At 39.8% G+C, this 26993-nt stretch overlaps 1 protein-coding gene across 1 annotated transcript in view; it reads right to left on the minus strand.

Annotated features, from left to right (window-relative positions):
- Positions 1-22807, minus strand: part of LOC145979756 (phospholipid-transporting ATPase ABCA3-like) — a 148258-nt gene extending 125451 nt beyond the window's left edge. The window contains exon 1 of the mRNA XM_083112742.1: positions 22752-22807. The gene's annotated coding sequence lies outside the window, so the exon portion shown is untranslated. The remainder of the gene's footprint in view (positions 1-22751) is intronic.
- Positions 22808-26993: the final 4186 nt, after the last annotated feature.

The following is a 26993-nucleotide window of genomic DNA, read 5'->3' on the forward strand; positions in this document are numbered from 1 at the left end:
TGATACCTTTCTTTTACCAATGTTCCCTGAATTTTATGAAGGTCCCCTATCTGGTTTCCGCCAAAACATACCCACAAAATTACACTTCCACCCCCATGTTTCACTGTGGGAACAAGACACTCTTCTTTCATTCTCTCGCCGACCTTTTGACGCACAAAGGTTCGTCTATTGCTGCCAAATAATTCATCTTTGGATTCGTCGGTCCAGAGCACCTGTTTCCAGTTATCCACAGTCCAACCTTGGAATGTTTTAGCCCAGGCAAATCGTTTCGTCTTGTTCACACATCGTAACAATGGCATTCTAGCAGCTACTCTGCCATGCATCCCTTCTTCACGCAACCTATTCTTCACCGTTCACACAGACACAGGCGTCACTGCTGTTATTCAGGGAAGCAGCGATGACTGGTGATGTTAGGTGCCTGTTCCGTTTGCTAGTTACTGCAATATATCTATCGTCAGGTGCAGACGTTATACGAGCTCTTCCACTACGTGCACTGTCAGCATGACTGTTTGTTTTACGGTATCTATCCAATGCACAATGAACACCAGTCTTGGAAATATTCGGTTTTCTTGCTATTTTGCGTTCCGAATAACCTTCATTTTTCAGTGCACATATCACAGCACGCTTTTCAACCGAAAGCGCCTGTACCCCACGATGACGGGCCATTTCACACAGCTCCACTTACCTTGCACACCTCACACACAATAATGGGCTCGCAATGTCACCTGCATGAACAGCAACTGGCCCTGAGCCACTGATAAGGATGCGCATGAGGCTGGCTACCGTACTGACCGGTTTCACGCACACAGCTGCAATGTTGCCAGCTTCAGCAACGTTTTTGTCACTTTCCATTTTGCCAACCACATGCTACACATTCGGCAAAAAAATTGGTTTCGCGTCTTGCGAGGTTCAACCTAGACTAACAGTTGGGCTGAAAAGTTCGTAGGCTGACTCATAGATGGCGTTACTAGAATTAAATCCATGTGATTTTTACTTAGTACGAACCTTCAAAAGATACGTGTATAAATTTCACAGCTGCCGGATAATTAGTTCGTGAGATATAGCATTGTGAGTGAAGCAGCTTTTGTTATTGTGAAAAAATGGATAAAAAATAATTTCGTGTATTAATAAAGCATTGCTTTTTGGCGAAAAAAAATACTATTGAAGCCAAGGCTTAGCTTGATAAACATTATTCGGACTCTGCACCAGGAAAATCAACCGTTGAGAAATGGTTTGCTAAATTTAAACGAGGCGAAATGAGCATCGAAGACGATGCTCGCAGTGGACGCCCCAAAGAGGCTGTTACCGACGAAAACATCAAAAAAGTCCACAAAATAATTTTAAATGATCGTAAAGTGAAGTTGATCGAGATAGCTGAGATTATTACATAGCGTTGTTGGAGCGTTTAAAGGATGAAATCACGAAAAAACGGCCCCATTTGAAGAAGAAAAAAGTGCTGTTTCATCAAGACAATGCACCGTGTCACAAATCAATGAAAACGATGGCAAAATTATATGAATTAGACTACGAATTGCTTCCCTATCCACCATATTCTCCAGATCTGGCCCCCAGTGACTTTTTCCTGTTTGCAGACCTTAAAAGAATGCTCGCTGGAAAGAAATTTAGCACTGATGAAGAGGTAATCGCCGAAACTGAGGCCTATTTTGAGGCTAAAGAGAAATCGTACTATAAAAATGGCATCGAAAAATTGTATGACCGCTATAATCGTTGTATCGCCCTCAAAGGCAACTATATTGAATAATAAAATCGAATTTTGTCAAAAAAATATTTTTTACTATGTTAGCCTACGAACTTTTCAGCCCAACTGTTACATTGCATTTTCCATGTGTATCATCGTCACGTCTTTCTTGGACAGGAACCGTTGGTTCCAAACAACACTCCATACTGATTTTTTGGCCGTTTTTCATGGTGGTCTTAAACTTTTTGTCGGTAGTGTGTATATATATATATATATATATATATATATATATATATATATATATATATATATATATATATATATATACCGGGTGCTCCAAAAGTTCCGGAACGGTCAAATATCGTGAGAAATACACATTCGGAAAACGAAAAAATACGTGTTTAATAAGTGAAAGAAAGGTGTTCAATGATATCACACTTGATTCCCCACCCCTGCCCCCTGGGGGTGGGGTGGGGGCAACTGTGAAATTTGAAATGGAAACCCCTATTTTGTTGGGCAGAATCGGATTCTACGTAAGAAAATAATCGGGTTTTGGTACTACATTTCCGCAACCCAGGAACAACGACGTGGACGTAGTAGTATTTTGTTCCCATCGGGTGTTTGTTTTAGGTGAGTCCCCTTGCCTCTCACCATTCGGTGTTCTCGCCATCCTCAATTCATTTCCTGCTCAAATTGGTATCCCCCCTTTTCTTGGCACAGTCCCAACCGAAGATACACACCATTGGAAACATTTTGTAACATCTCCAGACTGATTGCATTTGACACTGTACGAATTCTGTCTTTCAATTCCTCGATATCGTTGGGTTTGGTTTCAAAAACTTTGCTTTTCAAGTATCCCCAGTAGAAGAAATCAAGAGGTGTCAAATCGGGTGTCCTCGGTGGCCACTCTATGGTACTCCTTCTACCAATCCACCTGTCAGGGAAAACGTTGTTCAGCACATTGCGAACAATTCAAGCAAAATTAGCTTGAGCTCCATTTTGTTGATACCACACATTCGCGAGTGCATCCCCAACGATAGTTTGTATTTCAGGTATTATCTCATTCGTCAACCAATTTACGTACTTTTCAGATGTCAAATTGCCATCAATGAAGTATGGCCCGATAATACGATTACACAATATTCCAGCCCAAACGTTACCTTTTTGCGGGTACTGTGTACGATGCTCCCTCATCCAGTGGGGATTCTCTGTGGCCCAATACCTCATGTTATGAAGGTTGACAGATCCGCTAAACGCAAAGGTAGCTTCATCGGAGAAACAAGTCCACCACAGAAATCGATTATTTCTGTCGAATCGTAGCATCATTTCCTCGCAGTATTCAAGTCTACGATCATAGTCGCCTCCGATGAGTTATTGCACTAGTTTTATTTTGTACGGATGATACCGATGCGACTTCACAATTCTAAGGATAGATGTTTTACTTACTTCGGTTTGTTGAGCTACTTTTCGACTCGAAGTATGGGCGTTTGCTTGGAAATGCATTAGAACTTCCAAAGATTTCTCGTCGTTTGTAGCAGTTTTAGGTCTTCCACATCGTGGTTCAACCCTGACTGCTCCAGTTCTTTTGAAGCGATCAACAGTTTGATAAACAGTAGATTTTGAAATAGGTGCACGATTCGGGAACGCATCGTTGAATAAATGCGCAACGTCTCCGTACGATCGTTCCCTATCACCAAACCCCCGCATCATGAGAACTGTTATCCTTTCCCTCTCTCACAATGCCATCGTTGACAGAATACGAACACTAATGGATTTTCTATTCTTTCGTAGACCTATTAATACTCCAGTACGATTCCCCCTCCCCCCTTCGTGAGTTGCAAAGAATGCACACAGGGTTACTGAAACTAAATTTGACCGCCCACTTTCACATTCTGTAAGATCTCACCTCTTACACAACGATCGCCTTAAGCACGCGATCTTCACCGTGGTAGATTACAGGCAGCTCCTCACGCCGGACCGACCTGGTGGCACGATGAGTAAGCCCACTGTGTGTGTATCGTTGTTGGTTGGGAACTGCTCACGCAGCGAACTGCCGCCGCACGTCAAGGTAATCGCATGCCCGCATAGAGTCGCCAGATTGCAGACCAGTCGCCTTCGGGCGGCCCTATGGGAGCGCGGAAGAAAAACAAATCGGGCCGTGACGTAAACAATGAACAATTCAGACGTTTATGCTTTTCGACGTTGGGAACGGAGAAACGGCGGTGGTGAGCGGGTAATTAAGTTCCGGTCACCACGGAGGCGAGGGGACTCACCTAAAACAAGCACCCCGATGGGAACAAAATACTAGTACGTCCACGTCGTTGTTCCTGGGTTACGCGAAATGTAGTACAGAAACCCGGTTCTTTTCTTACGTAGAATCCGATTCTACCCAACAAAATAGGGGTTTCCATTTCAAATTTCACAGTTGCCCCCGCCCCACCCTTATTAAACACGTATTTCTTCGTTTTTCGATTGACGTGTATTTCTCACGATATTTGACCGTTCCGGGACTTTTGGACCACCCGGTATAGAGAGAGAGAGAGAGAGATATATATAAAAAATAGTTGAAATTATATATATATATATATATATATATATATATATATATATATATATATATATATATATATATAATGTATGTATGTGAGTACGTATATATAGTTTTCGGGGTCGCTAAGATGAATAGTGACACTCCCAATGCCGTTCAACTCCAAGTTCATCACCTATCGGGATGGAGGGTGAGAGGGGGTGAAAAGTAAAATGGCAAAAATGACCTAACTCTCGAACGCCTAGAGCAATTTCAACCAAACTTGGTACACATATGACTTACAATCTGGAAAGAAATACTGTGGGGGTAAGACACCCCTGGCATCCCTAGGGGTGGGGATGGGAAGGGGTGACATGTAAAAATAATCGAAAATGACCGATATTAGTGTGGAATCCATAGTTTTCGGGATCGCTAAGATGAATAGTGACACTCCCAATGCCGTTCAATTTATTTATTCTTGCTCCTGGAGGTGAAATTAAAAAGGTTGTTTATAATCAAGTTTTCAGTTAAATTAATATTATAGTGAATTTGTAAAAATATTTTACTTTGTAATTTGTATACTGTACTTATTCTTTTAAATACCTGTAAATAAAATGAGATAAATTTTACACTATAGTTACAATTCATTATATTCCTGTCTAATAGAAGATTGGGATAAATCAATACGCGGGTTATACCGGGTGATCAGTTAGTGTTTAAATATTTTTTAAGTGTTAGATTTTATTTTTTAATTTAATTATTGCTTTCTGTTAATAATGATCAATACGATTTAATAATTATATCAGTCTTGCATTCGTATTTTATCATAATGTTGTATTTGTTGCTAAGATCCGTACCCAGGATTTCTTTAAGGGGGAGGGGTAGATCCGAATATGAGGAATAAAGAGATCAGAAATTCTGTGAGGTTGATTGAATTAGGTTCTTTTAGATTACTTTCCCACCACGTTTGTCTAATCGCGACGAAGAGGATAAGCGATGATATGTGGAAATTGATGAGGGAGCACACTCACAAATAACACCTATGCCCTGGCTGAGATTCGAACCAGGAACCCCTTGGCTGGTTTAATAACAACACAGGATAATAATAATGACAACAACAACAATATCATTGAGGCTATCTTCAGTCTTCATTTAAAATTGACTTACTGAATGAAACAGCAACATTAGCATGTCAATTTCCTTTTTCTGACTTACCTTTATGATTACAGACATTAATTAATTCTCAAACTATTTTCATCTTCGCACTTAATCGACTTGCACCTCTTCCAAATTACATACATAATACATTGCTTTCGAAAAAAAAAATTGTATTCATAAAGAACAATTTAAAACTTACTTTCATGGAAATAAAATCATATTTCGGAAAATCAAGTGAACAGACTCGTGCATTCTTTGTAATTTCCTTACCGCATTTCAGTTATGCCAATCTTGTCAATCAGTTCTGTTCTCCTTGATTTATTAACAAATTTCATTTTGTTGATTCCACGGGGTGGAAAACACATGTAAGCTTTTCTCTTGTTCTGACCCACAAAACGATTTAGAGCAAGAAACTGAACAGTAGACCGGCAGTGGGGTGCCCAAAGAGAGGGGGGGGGGGGGTTAGTGGGGTTATAACCCCGCACCCTTTGGCTCGGTACTCCGAAAAAAATAATACCAAAAGTAGGAAAAGATGTCGAAATGAGAGCTGACTACCAGAAAAAAGTGTATATAACCCCTCCCTTTTGAAAATCCTGGGCACGCCACTGAGTAGACGTTACTTTTTCGCATGTTCCCCAAGCTTTGAATCGCTTCAACACAGCGAAGTGCAGCGAAGTATCGTACATGGAGTGCTTCCTGAAAATCTCACCAGATGGCATATCGGATAATTTTAATCGTGAATAGTCGGGACAGGGATTAAAAAGTAAGGGACTGTCCCGACTTAGTTGCTAAATCAGACGTCTGGTAGCCTTGCATCAATGATTATAAGACTAAAACTACCAAATATTTCAGACTAGAGACTCCTACACAACAAACACATTCATTTATGCATGAACAGAATTGAATTTTTTACAAATTTGCAAAATCGTCGATGTAATTTTCATAGCTTTTTATAGGTTCACATTTAAATATTTCATGGTTCAAGGGGGGGGGGGCATGGCCTCCGTGGCCCCTTCCCTGGGTACAGGCCTGGAGAGGGGAACTCTTTGGTTCCATGTCGATTCTTGACGTTCGTGTTGACACTGGGGGCGGCCAATCCTTCAAACGTTTTGCAGTCCTTTGCCTCTTTCTTGACACAAGCGTTAACGTGACTGTTGTTGTGATAATTCTATGGGATACAATTGCAACGTTGCAGAATTTCATTTTTCAACTTTCATATAGCCCCAACAGTTCTGTGCAGCTTGAACACTACACATTCTTTACTTATTTCACTACAATTTCTCCAGAACCGTACTTTTAGCATACACACCTAGGTTCAGACCGTACGTTTGTGCATGACATCAGGAGCGTACGGTTGGCAACACATTGCGTGCTATAACCTTCACTCGTATTTTGGTTCAAAAATCGACCATGCAGCTGAGTACAGAATTCCTGTTTGTTTATTATCTCGATACTTTTCTCTTAGGTCGGAAACACTTACAATGGGTTAAACGAAGCTTTGACACGTCATGTGGATGCACCCCCTCCCCCGTCTCCAAAGTTACGTATGGAAACTGGCCCGAATTTTAAATTCGTACACTTAATTGACAAAAAATGTTATAACTCGTAGAATATTTGACCAATCTACTTCGGGTAACTTTTGTGTTGCAGCTAAAACATCAGGGCATGCAACCGTAAAGAAATCAAAACGCCAAAGCCAATAAGAGGCAAAAATCATAAAAATGGGGAGTTTGCCCCTCTTCCCCGCTATTTTGGGAAGGGGACGCAAACTTTAGCCTTATTTTCAAAGAATGGTCCTTTCTCAACCGAATGAAAGTCATTTCATGTTCCTGGATGCATTACATTATCGAATATGTGAAACAAACTCCCCATTTTTATGATTTTTTTCATTGAAAGTTGGGGGCCGCGGCCAACCCAACCCCTCTCATTGGCTTTGGCGTTTTGATTTATGCACGGTTGTATGCCATGATGTTTTAGCTTCAAAACAAAAGTTACCCGAAGTAGATTGGTCAAATAGTCTACGAGTTATAACATTTTTGTCAAATAAGTGTACGAATTTAATATTCGCGCCAAAAGCCTCTGCGAAAGCGGGGTTATTTTCTGATGAGCCCCTCGGCAGAGTTACTTATTTCTCTATAATTTCTCCAGGACCGTACTTTTGGCGTACGGACCAAGGTTCAGACCGTACGCTCGTAGATGACATCAGGACCGTACGGTTGGCAACGCATTGCGTGCTCTAAAGCCCAGTCAATGAAGGACGAAAAAAGGCCAACGTCGGGAATAATTCCGTAAAAGCTGAATTTTGGTCAGTTGTTAGAACACTACTAGTAGTGTAAAATCTCAAAAGTGCCCGCCCCTTCTCGCGACGCCCCCCCCCCCCCCAGCGCCCCCAAACATCAATTTCGCAGACACTCAATTATTGACCTATATCTCCGTAACCAATCATCGTAGGCAAGCAATCTTTCTTTCGTCTTAATCCACATTAGATGGGCTACAAAAACGATTCTGTATAATTTTTTGATAATGTCGGTCGTTTGGCCGTAATTTAAAAAATAATCTTCAAAAAGTGAAATTTTTCTAGTACTTCTTAAAGTTTTCACCTTTTAACTTTGTTTGAGTTGGTGTTTTAAGTCCACTTTATGCACAGTAAGGCTAATCGGGACTGGACCTACAGTTTAAAGTGGGATCCGAACCACTTGTGCCTCCACCGGGTATCGAACCCGGGACCCCTTGATTACAAGGCAATGACGCTACCACTGCGCCATGGGGGAGGCCCTTTTTAACTTTGTAACAAATTAAATTACAAGAAATTGTTTCCAATAAAAGTTGTAGCCTATGTTATAAGCTTTAAAACGATATAAGTCTTGATATAATTTAATGAAGGGTAACATCATGAAATGTGTCTCCAAATGGAGGATAGTACCAAAAAATTGTCTCTATCACAATCCGGCGGTGAAGTCGGGAATCATTGACTTTTTCATAAGAGCAAGAGACTTGGTAGAATTAATTGTTGTACCGCCTAAGATATGTTCAGTCGAGTAGCCAATCGCCATCTGCGTTATGACGGCCGCTATCTTGAAAAGAGTCTGCCATATTGGATATTTTTGATTTGATATATCTCGGGAACGGTGGCACCTATCAACTTCGAACTCAGGATATGTGCAGTTGCAAGACTCAAGTCCAAGATTTTCCTTCCATGTAAGTCGCCAGATTTCCGTGCACGAAGCGCTAGAATTTGTCCGTCTACATATCGCTGAGCTGTTTCAACGTATCGTATTACGCAGTCAAGGGCGTCCGGTATCGAAGCTGGTGATGTGAATTGCAGTGTAACTAGTCCTTGGCTCCTCGCGGAATGTGCTGATTCGGACCCATAACCCCACATCGAGATACTCGGAATGAACATTTTGTACCGGCGAGAATCTTGCAGCATATTGAACTTTAAACTCACGTGACTTTCCTTTCATAGCCAGGCAAGTTCGTGCTTTTAGAATGCAAAATAATTACTTATGGGATTACAGATTCTTTCAATACCCACCTTAACTAAATTGTATAATAAAGAATAATTATTTATATATCTTAGCTTTCCCACACGTCATGAAATCTAATTGAATGTCCCCGTAAGCAAGGACACATTTAAAAGCAAGCCACATTTCAGTCAGCCTCACAGACTTGAACAGCAATCTCTTGGATTTAATTCACAATGTTACTAAAAACTCCAATTTTTATTAATAATTTTCATATTTTATCCTTATTTCACTTTCCTTCCTTTATTTTATTTTATTACAATTCTAAGAAATTGTCTTAACTGCTTATTATGTCACCCGTCAGGATTTTGCTGCCGTAACACGTCAGAAAATGCAGAGCAATACAGTTAATGATTTTATCACATTGTTTTGCCGTTTAAGCAACTTTAACCATTAGTTTAAAAGTTTCGTCATTATACGCCATTAAGTCGAAAGGACATTAGTTTGGGGTTTATTTACATTTTCCGTTGATATTTTATATCATGTTACACCTTTCTGGCATGTCATATTTAATGGATTAGGTTGGTTACATGATGTGACACAAATGTGCTTCATATTTTATAACATACACATATTTATCCATCAATATTTAATCCCAGTTATTTTAGTTTGTTTTTTGTCCCTCCTTATTGTATATTGATCATATGCCAACAAAGTGCATTTAGTGCCATGTCATAACTTTAGTTTATTTTGCATATTATTCTATATTTTGGGAGAAGCCAGGGGCTATATAATTTAGTCAATATATGTTTATTAATTTTCCAAAGTCATATTTTCATTTTAATAGTGTTCCAGGGTTAGGGCGTCAAAGTACATTTTCCGCCTTTTATTTTATTTAGCTTTCATTCAAATTTTATTTTATAATTTATATCACTTATTGGTCAGTTTATTTTATTTTAGTTTATTTATCTTTACTCATGATTTTCACTTGCCTATAAAACGATGATTACTTTACACATTATATTTTAAATATTCACTGTCCTACCTGTTTCCTACCCTGTTCGGAAATTCCACGAGTTCAAGAATTTCAAAAGTAGTCCAGCGACTCTTTTTTTGAGGACGGAAGAAGAACGCATTCCTGACGGCTTTGGAGCTCAACAGCCTCCTTTGGATTCCAGCAGTGTATGTCACCGGTGTGAGAGCTGTAATCGCCAGGGATTTTCCTCCCAAGAAGCCCCTGCTGCTGTTATGCATTTTCGATAATCACGGCAATCAGAACGACCTATCCCCTTTTGGTCGTCTCCGCCCCTGTTCCTATTATCTACCAACAATTGGGACAAGCGTAGCAGCAACGAAAATCCTACCCCACGTGACATCCCAGGATCTGAACATCGTCAAAAACATAGAAGAAATTTCATCTTACAGAGCAACCCCCCCCCCCCCGACTCTAACCCCCTTAAGAAGAAGCATGAGAATCTTTCATGTACATCGTCCCTTTTTGCTCTGTAAGGCCAGGCAGTGTACTTCACGAGCACATTGGAACTTTTGCGTAGTCAACGCTCCACATGTGTTGAGACGCCGCCCCTGTGGATCTGCAACCAGCCTGGCCCCCTTCTGCACACTTTCACCTAAGCAGTGCCCATGTTTAGTGTTCCCCTTCTTGGAGTGACCAAGGCGTCACAACTCCTGGACACCTTGCATACTGTATGCAACGGCACGGTACACCTTCCGTTCTCGTATGCAACCAGCAACATTTTCTCTCTCTCCAGTGTCGGCATAAGATGTGTGCCGGAAATATGGAATGGCGACTGCTGTGAACTTTCGGAAGCCTTAAATAACCCCCCCCCCCAGTGCGCGCCATTGTACAACGCATATTTTGGGGCATGCAAACGCTACTTGGAGTGGCTCTCCATGGACTACCCTGTGTTCGCCCGCCCCACTGCCAACGTGTTTTCATCTGAACTGTGCTGAACAGTTTTCCTGAACTATCCACACCGGGATTCGAACCCGGTCCCCCAGTGCAATTGTGATCGTTCCAGGACCGTGCATCTCCCGGAACAGTGCTTCGTACCCCAGGACTATGGGGTTTGAGTGTATCTGGATTGCCCTGCCTTCTGACTTCGCAGGTCATAGTGTGCCCACATTAGTGTGCTACGAACGTCAATAGCAAGTGAAAATTTATTCTTCAATTATATTCTTCTCTTCGTGTGGTTTCGGGTAGCCAATACTACGCGTGTTGTTTATTTTATTGGCTTCAGTGCACCCCTTTCAAAGCCGCGCAGTCCAAGCGGAGATTGGTGTTTACCGCTGTCTTTTCTCTAGCCTCTTGAACTGTCAACCTGACGAGGCGGAAGACTGCGAGCATACGGCCTCAAGGTTCCTCACGGCTTACGTCCGGCGCTTAGTTAGCAGTTGTTCAGATGCCATTACCTATCTCTCCGAGTTGTTATGCGAAACGCAGAAACCATTCGCATGTCTCGAGTTACGATCCAGTGTGTTGAACTTTCCGCTGACTCCGCGGACCTGCGAACCACACTTGCTATCGAATGTTGATCTACCGTCAACATTTCTCACTACGAGAGACTCTTCCAGCGTATGGCTAATGAAAACAAAAGACTTTATTTCAGCAGTCAAGCTTTGAGCTTAATTTTGTTCCATTTAATTTTCGGTGAAGGGTCTCCGACAGTTTTTTTAAAATTTTATTTTATGTAACCTTTTTTTCATGTAATAAAATACCTTTTAAATGTTGGTGAATGGCAGAAGGTTCAATTTAAACTTTTAATGATTACAATTTCAACAAGAGGGGTGTCGTAGCATATCCGTTCGATTAAGAAATATTGACCCTGGCAGATCTTGTCAGCTCCTGCTCAGAAATGTGTATGGTAAGCCTTTCACAGGAAATGGTAAGAACACTGGCCTTTGGCAAGAGGTGACGAGAGGCCAAGCGAGGGTTTAAATAGGTGCGCATGAGAGCGACACGATGTCTTTTAATCTGGAATCATCGGAGAAGCAGGAGCTACTGGTCTTATTTCTAAACCGAACAGGCTAAGCTATTCTACACCCTATTCCAGTGACGTGCGGTGACGTCGACACTTGGGGTAGCAGTCAGTGGCGTGCTCAAGGGGGGGGGTTGGTGTGGGTCACACCCCTCCTCCCTTTAAGGCCAGTATTTCTACAAAAAAAAGAATTTCAATAACAGGAAAAGATTGCAAAATTATGAATGAGTACAAGAAAAAAAGTACACGTAACCCCCACCCACATTCGAAAATAAAAAACTATTTTATTTGACTCTAAGCCAGAGATCCTGGGTTCGAATCTCGGATTGGCCATTTGTGTTCTTTGTGTGTGTCCCCTCATCAATTTTGTCGTACCAAAGGTGGCGGAGAAGCGAAGTAAAATAAACCAAATTGAGCAATCAATCAATGATTTTATTTTATTTTTGTTACTTAGCGTCGTTTTTTTGTCACATTTGGTTAATTGCGAAGATGATACGATGAAATTGATGAAGGGACGAGCACAGGGAACGCCCATGCCCGGGTCGGGGTTCGAACCCGGAACTCCTGGTGTCGTAGCGCGCTGTGATAACCACTCCCCCACGCTTGGTTGATTTGGTGACAGGTAACAAAACACAACACACTTTTTTGTAGTTTCTTCAATGATATTCATTTGACTTTTTGAGTTCTGAGATACATTTTTCACTCCAAATTATTTCATTATTCACTGCAACACATAGGACAAGAATGCGCACTCATCACGGGTTCGAATCCTGGCCTGGATTGTTCATATGAGGTCCCTTAACCAATTTCATCATATTATCACTCAATCCTCATTTTCGCGATAACCAAATGTGGCAGAAAAGCGAAGTAAAATAAACCAAACCAACAACAATATGAACACGCGTTCTCTTGCCCAAATAAATACATCCGTATTTATGACTGTTACAGACCAAGAGTAGTATATTTAAATAAAACTACTAAAACGAGAGTGAGAGAGAGCCTGAGCAGATATTTGTAATTTAATCATTATATATTCCATATTTGAAAAATAAAAAAGAAAGAAAGCCTAACATTATTGTCTGCACATAACACGTTCCCATTTTATAAATAATAAAACTACATCCCATGTTATACATACGCACATATTGTACAACGTGTAAAAGGTTGTGTAAATACAGAGAACATAAGTACTGCAGAAAATTTTACCCTGTGTTCTTTAGAGGATTTACAAAAAAATTATGAGAAACCAATTCCCTATCTGTCCTATAGGAGATAGACTGGGGGACCTGAAAGCCTGGGCTTTCAACCATTGCAGCGGGGGTCGAGGGAACAAGGGAGGTAGAGGTAGAAATCTTCCTTTTCCTTGGGCCGGCCCTTTCTACCTGGAAACTGGTCAGGCGGAAGAAGAGCGAGCTAGGGTATCCAGCCGGCTTTGCCCGCGGAGAACACCAATGGACGAGAAGCGCGTGGAAAAGAAAGTGTTGCGTATGAGCTGTGGTGGCTTTAAGACAATAAATATTGTGATTTGAATATAATTCGAGATGTGAGATTGATTGATCTATCTCTGCTAGACTAGCTACTCCTCAGTGCACGTCACTGCCCTATTCTGCCATTCGCATTGCCCACTTCAGTCTAAACCGAATCATGAGTTTATTTTAATGATAAGTTAGATATTTGTACTTGCCCGTTCAGGGCTGTCTCTACCATCAATAGAATTAATCGGGAGGGGCAAGTTACATCCCTATTTAAGATCCCCGCGTTCATGTTGGAACGCTACGATATCTCGGGAACGGTGGCACCTATCAACTTCCATTTTTTCCAGAAATGTTCCAAATAGGACAAACTTCACTAATATATCAATAAATCTATTTTTGAAAAATAAAAAATAGTAGTTTTGTAGAAAACTCACTATTTATAATACTTTATGTGAATAATGGCAAGTTCATAGTCTTAACAATTCTCGAACTAAACAATAGTATTTTATATCTTGTAAGGATACGAAATGTTCGTTAGAAGACTTTAGGCGAACTGAACCGTTAATATACGATTTCTTGTATTTATAAATGTATATTTAATAAAAGTTTAAAGAAGAATGCAATTTATTTACAACCTAATTTGATTTCTGAAAATTGATCGAAAGAAAAACACATATTCATTGTAATAAGTGACACGAAAACAGTGAAAATTATTTAGAAAATATTTTGTTATGAATTTTTCATAAGATCGTTTTCAGTCTTTGATCAGGTTTCGAAATCGTATCCTTCACGTTCGCATGATGAAGTGGAAGCAAGATTTTCCATTCAACACTTGGAACGTCCAGTGTACTGTTTACTTGATTTTTAATGATTTCTCTGCAGTTATCACCCACAAGCACATAGTATTGTCAGCCATTGAGGTATCCAAAAACCACTGTCGCTCTGTACTTCTCCATTAGAAATCAGAAGATCTGGGTTGACAACAAGGCCACTTACAACACTGGGTTGACAACAAGGCCACTTACAACAAAGATAACGACCCTATGAGTATAAGTGCTGGAGGTTATTTCATGATACAACATTCTCATGTTGACAAAAGTGGAACAAAATTACCCATTCTAATCACGTGAAAACGAGTATACTAGATTAGAATGTTTCCCAATAACTATACATTTCCAGAAAGCTTAAGTTCAGAACACTTTTCTCTTCATAAACTTTTATTCTCTCGTATAATGTCTAAGATACTAAAAGTTAAAATATACAAAACAGTACTTTTGCCTGCAGTCTATTGATGTTAAACTTGGTCCCTTACATTAAAAGAACATAAATTGAAAGTATTTGAAAATAAAATCCTTAGAAAAATATTTGGACCTAAAAGGGATGAGGAAACAGGTGAGTGGAAAAGGTTACATAATTTAGAACTACAAATTGTGCATTCATGCCCAGATATTATTAGAATAATAAATCAAGAAGACTTAGATGGACAGGCCATGTGGCACGAACGGGAGAGGAAAGGAGAGTTTACAGGATTCTTATTGGGAAACCTGATGGTAAGATACCTGTAGCAAGGCCAAGATGAAAATGTAGGCATAACGTTGAGATGGACCTAAAGGAAATCTGCAAAGATGGAAGAGATTGGATTCATCTTGCTCAGTGGGTTTTTCACGCTCAAGACCACTATAACCAAGCACGAGGTATTATACTCTGTCCCTGGAATGTATGGAGCAATCGAACAAAAGTAAGTCTCTGTGCAAGTAGTAGTAACTCGAGGTCCGACTAATTAAAAATTTCGAGAAAACGGGCTTGCGTGGAGGGGGAAAAGAGACGGCATTTACCAGCTGTTCTCATCAGCATGTACAGCTTTGCTCCGCCCTCTCGCTTTCTCCCCTTCTCTACCATTATGCTAGGCCTCCCTCCAGATATTCTCGGGATAGAGTATAGGTGTTTGGTGTTGAATGGTAAATTTTGCCTGTACTTCTACATATCCAAATGTAGGATTTGAATTGAAGACCTGAACAAGAAGGGAACCGATATAATGAGAAATTCATATCAAAATATTTTGTTAACCAAATTTCAGTACTTTCATAACATCAATTACAAGGATTGATTGATTGATTTAGTTTATTTTACTTCGCGTTTTGTGCCTCTTGGCTAATTTGCGAAGATGGGGATGAGTGAAGAAATGATGAAATTGATGAATGGACATTCACAAACAACCAAGCCCGACCGGGATTCGAACCCGGGACCCTTGGCGTCGCAGCGCGATGTGATAACCACTCGGTCACAGGGTCGGGCGTCAATTACAATGAATATGTGTTTTGCTTTCAAATAATAAAACAATTTAATACTGTATAAATTCCAATAAATCCTACTTTCAGGAATCACTATATAAATTGTATTTCCTTTAAAAATATTATTTACGGTAAATTTATAATTATAAAAAATCGTACAGTATAAAGGTCTCAGTTCGCCTAAAGTCTTCTAACAAACATCTCGTAACCTTACAAAATATAAAATATTATTGTTTAGTTCGAGAATTGTTAAGACTATAAACTTGCCGATATTCACATAAAGTATTATAAATAGTGAGTTTTCTACAAAACTACTATTTTTTTATTTTTCAAAAAGTTTGCGCTATTTGGAACATTTCTGAAAAATGGAAGTTGATAGGTGCCACCGTTCCCGAGATATATCAAATCAAAAATATCCAATATGGCAGACTTTTCAAGATAGCGGCCGTCAGAACGCAGATGGCGAGTGGTTACTCGACTGAACATATCTTAGGTGGTACAACAATTAATTCTACCAAGTCTCTTGCTCTTATTAAAAAGTCAATGATTCCCGACTTAACCGCCGGATTGTGATAGAGAGACAATTTTTTGGTACTATCCTCCATTTGGAGACACATTTCATGATGATACCCTTCATTAAATTATATCAAGACTTATATCGTTTTAAAGATTATAAAATTTGCTACAACTTTTATTGGAAACAATTTCTTGTCATTTAATTTGTTCAAAAGTTAAAAGGTGAAAACTTTAAAAAGTACTAGAAAAATTTCACTTTTTGAAGATTATTTTTTAAATTGCGACCAAACGACCGACATTGTCGAAAAATTAAACAGAATCTTTTTTGTAGCCCATTTATGAGGATTAAGACGAAAGAAAGATTAGAGGAAAGGAGCTAAATATGGCATACCATTTACATTTTGGTACATACGTCAGTCAGATTTATTTCCAAGTGTGTGCAATGTACATAAATAGTTATAGTATTGAATGTTGTGTAATTATTGATAATAGTAGTCACATCGGACAACACAATTAGTCATGATATACGAAAAATACAAACACTGCACAATTTCAGACATGGCAAGTAAGGTTACTAATATGGCATACCTCTAACTTCTGTGAACAAAACAGTTTTAGAACCTGATAAACATAACCACATTGCGTTACAGAATATTAGAAAACAGTACGGTCTATGTCAGTGTTTTCAAGTTGTGATAGTCTCTGCCATAGACCTAATAGAACTCATTCCTAACCTATTGACAAAAGTCACACACATAGCATTCTTTCTTTGATCCAGCACACTCCATGTGGACCCACAAACGACACAACATACACATAATCCACTGTTCACCATGAACATCATTTGAAAATTTCCCATCACAGAACATACAGATGGCATCAGAGTCCTGTGGTTCGTGATCGTCATTACTGCTAAAATTAGAGCTAGATGAATCATCCCTAATGCTCATAACGTCATCTTCCTCCTCGGAATCTGTTGATTGCTGGTCGACGTACTTCATTTTCTTTTTCTTGTTTTTTACTGCCGCAAGAGGAGTCTGCACAGATTTCTCTACTTCCGTAGGACTAATTATTGCGCCAATTGAAGTTTCTTCTTTGTTGACTTAGCAGGTTCCTTATTTAGTGAAATTTCCAATGTGTTTTTGGATGGGGAAGATGTAAGAACAGCTGAGGAACCAGCCTTCCTTCCACGACTTCCAGCACTTTTCACAATTTTGGGAATGTGAGAGATGTTCCATGGTGTTACCCTCGAAGGTCCTGTCTCATCCATTGCTTTCGGGGATGAAGTGTTGATGTCTGTAGTCAAATCTTCAGCAGAAGCCTCCATCTCGGCATTTATGAATTCTTCATCGGCAAAAATGTTGGGTTTGAGAGGATAAATCTCAGTTACCTTAAATCCATTTACAGCAATTGCCTCTGTTTGAACTTTTAAGTACGCATTCCCAAATAGTTCTGCAATATCAAAGTTGTTTAAGGGGCGTGAATTGATCTCATCCAGAGGCGGATTTCTTCACTGTGTCTTGCTTTCAGTGGACTCATAAAACTCCTATATAAAGGTTAAAGTTTATGCGACGCATGTGGAGGAAGGCATGCAATGAAAACATGATTCTCTCTTACCAATAGTAACACCTCAAGATTTCTAGAATGGCTGTAATAGCCATCTAATATAAACAGTACAGGAGATTGCGCAGAGGGCTTCGTGTATTGGAGGAAATGCCTGAACCAATCCTTGAAAATATGTGCTTGAATCCACCCAACAGGGTGACATGCAGCAATGGTTCCTGGGGGTGCACCTCTCAATAGTTGAGAATTGATGTTTTTCCTAGGGAAGATACTCATGGGTGGTACATAAATGCCACTGGCACTCATACATGTGACTACCGTCACAAGTGCTCCCCTTTCAGCTGAACTAAGCGATGCCACTTGCCGTTTACCTTTACGGGCCAACACCTGGGGAACTCTCGACTGCACTATGCTTAACCCAGTTTCATCAACGTTAAATATTCTGTCTGGTCCATAGTTTTTCTTTTCCATCTCTTCTCCTAACATGTTGAAAAATTTGTTCACATTTTCTCTATTGAATCCCAGGATTCGGTGATATGATGTTGCTGTAGGTTTTCGGAAAGACAATATTCCTTTGTGCCTCTTTAGAAATAGTTTCAACCAACCTTTCCCTGCACAGTACTTCAAAAATGGGTGTTCCAGTCCATTTTGTACAGCCAGCTGGTATTCCATCTGCCACACATCTCTTCTCGTGAGACCGAAAAATTGTTTCTCATGTTCAACAGGTAGCTAACTAACTCTTCGTCAAGTCTTGTGCCTAGCACTACTTTCCTACCAAGCTTCTGCGTAACAGCATCTGTAATTGGCAAATGAGAGTGAACTATCCTGTGTAATGTTGTGTGGGGTACCTTTACAGCTTGGATGCTTTCAGGAAGCTGTACCCGTATTTCCATACGTGCACACTAGTATCAATATATAAATATATCAACTTCTACATTTATTATTATTATCGAACATTCAGCACGTATCGAAATCCCCGTCAGTTTCAGAAAAGCCAAGCAAAGGTCATTTGCCTTGCCCACAAAAGGCGACGGCTATATTTACGCTTTCTCTCCCAGAAGCCCCTTTGTCTCCCCAACGTGAAATATTTCCATTCTTCCCTGCAACCAACCCCCTCCTCCGCGTCATCCAATAGAAAGTGGACATGGACAAAAACTCATAACCCAACGGTGAATTTTGGCGGTTCAGTGTGCGTCTATAAGCTAGACAGAGGACATCGGTGTTGAGAATGCAAGTGAAGAATCGGTGTTGAGAATGCAAGTGAAGAATCGGTGTTGAGAATTCAGGTGACAAGTGTGTGTCTAGAACTTGTGCCGCAGGATCTGTTGTCGAGAAGCTGCGATAGAAGTGTTGATGATTTGTCTTAACAAGTCTTTGTCGAGAGGTTGCGCTGAAAGTCCGTGTAAAAATGGTTATACTGAACATCCTGTGTCTAGAAGCCAGTGTCCGTCAATGCTGAGAGCATAGCATTTAACCCTTGATTTACGATGAACGGGATAGTTTTCGTCACAAGATAAACTATTATATATGTAACTGGTCAGTGTACAGAAGACAGATGTGAACTGTGACGTGTGCTTCGGCGGCCTTATATATGTAGGAATCGTCATCGGAGGGCAGTGAGATTGACACCACGGACAGTTGGGACATCCAGGTTCCCTAACGACAGACAATGGAGACATCAATACACAACGCCAGGACATCGGAGTAAGTGTGACCGGAACTGAAATTAAGGTGTGGACTTGCTATTCTCATATCATGTAGAGATTTTTAACATAATACATATTCACATATCACAGTCCATCAATCAAATCGCTATAATTTCATATGCAACCCCATCCTTTTCCCCAATCTCAATAGTATTTTTTTCTATTGTTTATGTGCACCGTGCAGGTACAGCCGGGCATCGAACCCTGGACGGCTTGGCCCCCAACCGCCCATTGTTCGGCTTCAACCAAGCGGCCCAGGGGGGAAAGAGCTAGCCTGTACGGCCACAAAGCCATTACTTTATTCCTGCAATATGCTATTGCTCGACTCATGTTGTCATGGTCATGTCTGAAAGAAGAATACAGACCTTATAGAACCTCCACTAGCATGTTTAGGTAGCTGTTATCGTTCCATTATAGAGGTTAACGTTCTGTTTTCTTTCATATTCCTTCTTAGTCAGTGTGTGGCGGTTCCCTATTAATGTCGCTGCCTGCATCAATTAGGCCTATGGGTCGTTCTCTAGTTTCACTGTAGCATTTTTCTACCTAAGACTGCGCAATAATCTCTCTTCTTCTCTTGCGATTGAACAACGGGGAAAAAACGTTAACCTTTACAGTGGGACGAGTACAACTTGCTTTGTATCTGGTATGGTCTGTTACAGGAAATTATTTATTTATTTCATTTTTAAACAAAACACGTAGTTGATATTTATTACCTAGACTAATGGATACATTTATTTATTATTATTTTATACTTATTGTCACTATTCTTAGAGTTTGTCATGAAAATAATTAATGTATTCCTACAAATGAACATTGAATAGTAGAATACAAATATGGCATATACTATGCCATATTTGTAGCCTCGCCATCTTTGATTTCCTGATCGAAATTTTATTGAACCCTGGCAGCACACATAAAAAACAACTATGCTCACTTGTGCTTCAAACAATAGCCTTTTAAGTGCACACATGGTTATTGCCACTTTGTTGCAACCAAATAAACTGCCGATGGAAATACAACTTACCTTAAAACTTCTGAAATCTTCGAAAAACAAACAAGGGTCTCCTGTCTCACAATACACGTGTGGTGCTCAACGCGATAACACTCCCAATGGAAAGACCTTCAAAGGGTTCGTGCCAGGAAACACCAACAGAGGATAATAGTTACTAGCAGAGATAATGCACCATGCCAAATTAGTACCCCTATGCCATATATCTCTCCTTTCCTCTGCCTGCCTACGATGATTGGTTACAGATATATAGGTAAATAACTAAGAGTCTGCGAAATTTATGTTTGGGGGGCGCTGGGGGCGGGAAGCACCGTGAGGAGGGTCGGGGACTTTTGAGATTTTACACTACTAGCATGGGCGTCCGGAAGGGGAGGGAAGGGGGCGTGCTCCCCCCTGGAAAATAAGTCAACCAAAAATAATATATTTCACACACATTTCATTTCAGCCACAATAATATGTGTTAATTAATACACGAACATGATAAATTCAAATGTAAACAATGTTTTTTTGTGGGAACAACATTATTATTGGGAAAATGTGACTTTTAGGCCCTCCTTGAAAAAAAAAAAAGACTTTCCTTCCCCTCCCTGGAAAAAATCCTGCGGACGTCCATCACTATGTTCTAAGTGACCAAAATTCAGCTTTTACGGAATTATTCGACATGAAACCTTTATTGACTGGGCTACCTACAGAAATAAATGCACCTCTTGGTACCAAAGTGGCTCGGTAAGCTTCACATATCGCTTGCGTGTCGCTCGGACTGGGCAGTTTGTACATCGTGCCACCTCGATGAATGCATTTTTTCAGTCTGCAGGGAACCGTGTCGCTTGTTGACTCAGTGTGAAACCCCTGTGGCACGTATCGTGTGTAGGTTTACATCTGTCACCAGTGGCGTGCCCAGGGGGGGGGGGTTATAACCAGGCCCGTAGCTAGAATTGATCTCCAGAGGGGGGCTCGGGGTTATCAGAGGGAACTTTGTAAACCAAGTCCAATTTTCAAATTTGAACAGCATTAATGAAGGTAAATTATGTGGGGAGGGGGGTGTCATTAAGTTATATGAAATTTAGAAATATTTAATATAAATACTACATTTTTTCTATATCTTTTAAAACCTCGTTTGTTTTATTTTTTAAGTGTTCACTGCTACTGAAATAATTCCGTACTGCACACTCCATACTACTTTTGATGACACAGATATTTATATCACACAAGAAAAAATGCACAATATTTAATCATAGTGCCTACAGTACATTCCACCCCCGGCTGAAGCAATGAAACTCCCCTTCATTCCGAAAACATGGGAGCTGTTGACCTTTGACGCAGATGTGGAGGGAATTTGCATGGTGACTTTAAAGCCACATATTGCAACAGGGGCAGGTACAGATAAAGAAGCTTCCCTGTGAAAGAACTTTCTAGAGTCTTGAGAAGAGAATCTTCTAAATACTTGCCGCTACTTATACTTCTTCTTAGAAGATGAAGAAATGTATCAGCTGTTGTTCATGTTCTGTGAATTTATCCTTCAACAAAGTTGTGAGCAAAATAATATCTGCTGTCTACATTTTCACTCTTCACTGCAAACAAATTACAGAAAATAGTTTTGCCTAATGTCAAGGGGGCTGAAGGCAGTGCCAGGGGGGGTTGACGCCAGTTTCAGGGGGGCTGAGCCCCCTTCCCTAGCCCCTGCCTGGCTACGGGGCTGGTTATAACACCCCCCCCCCCCTTTGGCCCAGTATTCTTAAAAAAAAATAACGCCAAAGATAGGAAAATATGACAAAAATGAGGCCTGACTACCAGCAAAAAGTATACGTAACCCCCTTTCGAAAATCCTGGGCACGCTACTGTCTGTCACTATTACTTTGGTTTGAAAGTGGGCTGGGTATCATGTGATAATTCATTCATTACTTTCAGGCTGTTACATGTACACTTATGAAATCCAGATTTCGTTCGCGAAAAATTTGACAACCCTAATCATGTTCCTGACTTGCATGAAGTTCAAAAATCGAAACAGTTGACAATCTCTGAACTAGTATTATTCTATTCCTTACGCTTACAATCACGTTAGAAGAAAATAAACAAGCTTGTCTGCTTCGCGATTAGCTAATAGTGGAAGATAAGCGACGTAAAATGAAACACGAATAAACTTTTATAGTAATATCTATACATCCCACTGTACATGCCATGCATCTGCTCTGCACAAGGAAAAGGAATGCATCCCGAGCCATAAAAACACGTGCCGGTAACAGTTTCGTGGAAAGGAAATTAGTGTTCCGGAAGAAAAAGCATGACGTCATAATCACCTTTCGGCTTTTTAGCCTGACGGAAGAAAAAACAAAATGTGAATACATACCTGTTATTGTCCGTTATTGACTTGCTCTACGAAGCACTTGCCTAAATTAAAACTACTAGTGTTTGTACACAGTTGAACTAATGTAAACTGTCGGAGCTCCGATGTGAAGGCCGATGCTCATGCTTACTGCTCTTGCACTGGCTGCAGCGTTGCCAGGTCAGATTTTTAAAAATCGGGAGATAGTCCCCTGAAAAATCAGGAGATTTGCTTAAAAAGTTAGAAGAACTAAAAATAGCGGATTATCAACGTTCTGGGGGGGGGAGTGGGAAAAGCATTCCACTATCATTATTGAACGTTAATTATTAATTTTAGAAGTCAAAAGATAAATTTATTGTTGTTATGTTAATACAAATTTTATTATGAATTTGCACTTAAAGGGGTACGATAACCCCACCCCCTAAATTCACCTAAGGTAAAGGTACAGTTTCCCCCAACCAGTGGCGATGATCGGGTGCCAAAACTGAGGGGATGGTGCAAGGAATGCCCCCCCCCCCTTTCCAAATCGCCGGCACTGCCCCTACACATTGCAAAAAGCAGTGACATTACTGGAAAAAATCCGACCTCGATTTTCTGTTCATCTCTCACAAATATTCTAAAATAAGTTGTGACTGCGTGGATTTATGTACTTGGCGTTTAAAAGTGTATGGAAACATTTCGTGATTTTTGTGTTAACTAAGACTAGAGCTTCAGCCACTACGCATTCGGGGATATATTTTTTAAATATTCTACCTGATAACACCTTAGATTGCTTTTCTTTAAAACTAGCTAAACTTACAGGATGTAAGAAAGACCACACCTTTTTTTTAACAACACATTCAAAGCATACTCGCATTCATGGTAATGGAGAAGGGCTATCATGCCTGAACCGCCGAAATATCCCAGTCCCAGTCCGGGATTCGAACCCGGGGCCCAGTATCAGACAAGTCGCAGGTTTTTCTTCAACTTTTTTCCCAGTCACTTCAGATAAATGTAAATGTTAATTAAATCAGCTTTTTGCATTCGAGGATTACCTGGTATAAATCTGGAAAGATAATTTCTACCGCCACAGTATTGATTGAATATAAAGAGACATACGACCAATTGTAGTAGTAGTTACGCTCAGAAATAGCTTAAAAAAAACAACGCTATAAAAACATGAACTATTATTTCGAAGTTAAGAGATGATTAAGGACAAATAAAACTGCGACGTATAAGTCTGCAACAGCAGTTTACTAAGCCGACCACAGTGGCTGAGTGGTTAGCACAGAGCTATGACATCAGGGGGATCGAATCTCGGTCTGGGCATGGTTGTCCCTTCATCAATTTCATCATATCATCACTCGTCCTTGTCTTCGCGATTAGCCAAAAGTGGCAGAAATGCAAAGTAAAATGAAGCAAATCAATCAATCAATCGACAGTTTACTAAGAGCTTTTGTAACCATAGCCTTTGGCTGCATTCGTAATGTGGACTCCCTTTTTTATCAGAGTTAAAAACCTGAACCTGTATCTAGCATTTGCAATAAACATCACCATAAAACTAAATACTTGTTCGCAGTGGCGGCTGGCAGCTAGTATGATGGGTAGTGCCAACGTGATCAAGAAATCGAAAAATTTTCACTAGCATATGTCATAGAAATCTAATGAAAGAGGTAATTTTAATGGAACTTTGTTTACTAAAATTGCAGACAAAAATTTAGAGTTCCTAAAATTGGTTTATTTTACTTCGCATTTGTACTACTTTTGGCTAATCGCGAAGATAATAATGAGTGAACACTATAATCCTCTACGTCTCTTGTTTCGAATTTCATTTAAGGGAGCTACTACAGTAGAATACTCTGGAATAAATTTAGAATAAAAATTTAAGGTACCCAATAATCTTAATAATCCCTTTAAATTTCTCGGAGAAGGGAGATTTTGAATAGCCTCAATTCTGTGTGGATCCATTTCACAATTTCCTTGCCCCACAATAAATCCCAAGAATTTTATTCTCCTTTTCAAAAAACAACTTTTATTGGGGGAAATCGTTAACCCATATTCACGTAATCTCTGCAGTACTAAACGTAAATGTTCCAGATGTTCTTTCTCATTAGCACTATGAACAATTATGTCATCACAAAATAAATTTAAAAACCTTCCCTTATAGTCATGAAAAACTTGGTTCATAACTCGTGACATGCAACTTGGCCCAATACTAATGCCAAAAGGAATGACCTTATATCTATACTGATTATTGGGAGTTACAAAGGCTGTTACATCTCTGCTAGATTCATCCAAATTTACTTGGTTGAACGCTCTTTTCAAATCAATAACAGAAAATACTCTCCCCTGACTCAATTGAGCCATAGTTTCTTCCATATTAGCCACTGGGTGCGCATCATAGATTATTTTCTTATTCACTGCAGAATAATCACAAATAAGTCTTTTAGTCCCCCCTGAAGAAGGAATTACAAAGCAAGGTGCTGCGTACGGTGACGAAGATGCTTCAATAATGTTTTGTTCTAATAATTCAGTAATCACTCCATCTAGTTCCTGTTGTTTAGATGGTGGAACAAAATATGGACTCCGATGTACAGGAACATTATCGTATAATTTAATTTTATACGAAAAGTTCTTTAAACGTCCTAGCTTAGAAGTAATAACATCAGAAAATTCACTTTTCAACTTACATAACTGTTGTTCAGTATCCTCTAATGCAAACTGTCCAAAAGATGCGCCAGAAACATCAGAAGCTCTGGATTCGAGTCCACGTCTTCTCTCTCGTGGCCTCCACGAAGTCCTGGACTGGCTCCGAAAGGAGTTCTCACCATTGTTTACATTTCTGACGAAGTTTTCCTGGTTCGCACCTGCTGCCTGCTGGAAAGCTACAGGTTGACCTTGGTCAGTTCTCGTGCGCTGATAAGACCGAGCTCCGACACCTCGGCCTGTGCTGGCTGAACCCTGGGCAGGAGAGCGTACAGGAAATGAAGGACGATCTTGTCTTTGACCTATATTCTGTAAAACACGAAAATTTTTGCATAAGCTTTCAGAGGTCCATTTAATAGGGATTTTCTCATCACTTCCGGAAAAACCAACAATTTGTTCTAAATAGTTAATCACCATGTGGCACTGTTTCTGAAATCTCACACCAAGCACTAAGTCTAGAGGCATGTTCTTGCAAACATGAAAAGTTGTGGTCCACGATAAATTTCCAAGACCAACATTTAACATAACTCCTTTATTAATATTCATAAGGTTGTTGTTACCAACTATCACTTGCATATCCAAATCCCATTCTCGAACAGTTCCCCTAGTCTTTATTCGTTCTAAGAGACTTTCACTAATTAAACTATATGTTGACGCAGAATCTAAACAGGCCAATAAATTCAGATTATTGATTTTACAGTCAACAAACACAGCAGTCACTTTAGTTTCACCACCTTGTCTGGGTCCTATGTCACTACGCGATCCTTGCAAAGCAAATTGAGCACCTCTCACCTGCATCGGACACCATCGCTCAAAATGATCACTTGTTGAACATTTACGACAATATTTGGGCGTATATTCTTTGAATGCATGACCTTTAGCCTTGAATTGTCGTTCCATATTATTCAATCCCCAAAAATCCTTGGACAAATAAGAAAGTTTTTCTAAAACTTTCAACTCGTTCTGCAATTCATTTAAAGTATTAGGTATCCCCTTTAGATACAATTTTTGGGAATACTGAGGTTTAAGTCTATCCGCAAGATAACTTACAAATGTACTTTCATCAATATCAAACTGCAAAATCTTAGCAGCTCGAACTCTACTGTCTAAATACCCTAATGGAGTTTCATTGTCTCTTTGATTACCCATTACATACTTATTACATAAATACTGCCTCCCAATAGAAGTTGCATACTTATTTAAGATCATGTGAACTACATCATTCCAAGGGATATTTTCAATTATACATTTCATCCATAATTTACCCATTTCAGTATTTAATTTTGGTAAAACTGCGAGCATAATCTCGTGAGAAGGAAACATTTTTCTGTCTTTAATACCCTGCAATACATACAAAAATCTATACAGGCTTTCAGCATTAATTTCCTTAACTATAGGTACGGTAGCTATTAATTGAGTCAAATTTTCTTTGGCCATTTCCATTTTTAACTTTCTCAAATCGGACCTATTATATAATACTCGTTCGTCTTCATCAGACGACGACGAACTTTCCAAAGGCTTACTTGGGCGTTTATTCACCCACCGGGGTTTACAAGGTACCTTTACGTACGTGTCTACATC

Source organism: Lepisma saccharinum, chromosome 26 (genome assembly GCF_977018435.1).
Source record: "Lepisma saccharinum chromosome 26, izLepSacc3.1, whole genome shotgun sequence".
NCBI classification, from domain to species: Eukaryota; Metazoa; Arthropoda; class Insecta; order Zygentoma; family Lepismatidae; genus Lepisma; species Lepisma saccharinum.